Source organism: Podarcis tiliguerta, assembly GCF_965153285.1.
Source record: "Podarcis tiliguerta genome assembly, chromosome: 2".
Classification (NCBI taxonomy): domain Eukaryota; kingdom Metazoa; phylum Chordata; class Lepidosauria; order Squamata; family Lacertidae; genus Podarcis; species Podarcis tiliguerta.
The window spans coordinates 97,909,805-97,910,884 of record NC_139535.1 but is presented as its reverse complement, the minus strand read 5'-3'; the positions used below and the strand labels follow the sequence as shown (position 1 = coordinate 97,910,884).

At 41.6% G+C, this 1,080-nt stretch overlaps 1 long non-coding RNA gene across 1 annotated transcript; it reads left to right on the top strand.

The window, feature by feature from the left end:
* Positions 1-225: 225 nt before the first annotated feature.
* Positions 226-585, top strand: LOC310671285. The gene is made up of 3 exons (XR_014507938.1): positions 226-346; positions 431-483; positions 550-585. It is a non-coding gene; the product is annotated as an uncharacterized lncRNA (long non-coding RNA).
* The last annotated feature ends 495 nt before the right edge of the window (positions 586-1,080 follow it).

Sequence of the window (1,080 nt, the reverse complement as noted above, 5' to 3'; positions counted from 1 at the left end):
CTGGACACCTTCATCTGCCCCAGCTGCAACAAACCATATCTCTCCCGTATTGGTCTCTACAGCCACAGCAGGCATTGTAACCTTCCAACAGTTTGAGTTTGACTTCACCCCCCAAAGGCACATTCATCCATTGTCTCCCAAGACAGACAGATGCCAACAATTTTATGAAGGATTTTTGCTGTGGCAGAATAATATTCTCTATCGCCATTGGAAGCTTTAACCATGTAATCAAGTGATAATTGATTCTATACACCTGTATTGTATTTAACTGCTTGTTATGAGTCTGAACACTAGCTGTGCCTGTGAATACTTTCTTTATCCTGAGCAAACCGTTTTGTATGACTGGGTAAGGTATAGTATGAGACTGATATTTTCTAATTTTTATGGTTTACCACACATTGTAACTGGAGTGCTATTTTGTATCATGCAGCTTTTCGGACTGATGAAGCGTATAGTGAAACCTGTAATATATCTGGAGAACAGGTCTCCTTTTGCCCACTTGTGTTATTCTCACTAGGGTGGTGGCTTTTATTTGCCTTCCCGTGATAGAGCCATGCATACGGCTTTGTGTTTCCAACTCAAGACCCATTTGAAGAACATCTCATCCAATTCAATCTTTGAAAAACAGCTTTGAAAACCTTTTTCATATTCTCCAGTGTGCTACCCTTGCCGTTGTGGCGGCACAGGGTTGCCGTTCTGTAATTGGACTAACGCTACTTGTTGAACGGTTCATTTATCCAGTCTGTATAATGTTTACTGCACATGTAACTTGTTAAGATACAGTTGTACATTTATCCACTCCATGTTTACAGTATCTCCAGGCTTTGTCTTGCACATGGCACCTTAGTATGTTTGTTGTTTGAATGGTTACAAGTCTATCTCTATTCTAGCTATTATTCTAGTAAATTTGGTTTTATACTTATAAGCCAGCAAAACCAACGCAGCACTCCTGCTGATTCGTCCGCACCATACCTACCTCCCAATCACCTCCCTCCTCTCCTTTCTGGAAAACTGAGGCATCCCTCCCTGTTGACTGCTCCTGTTCTCCATCACACCTGTAAAGGGATTCCAATGCCATTC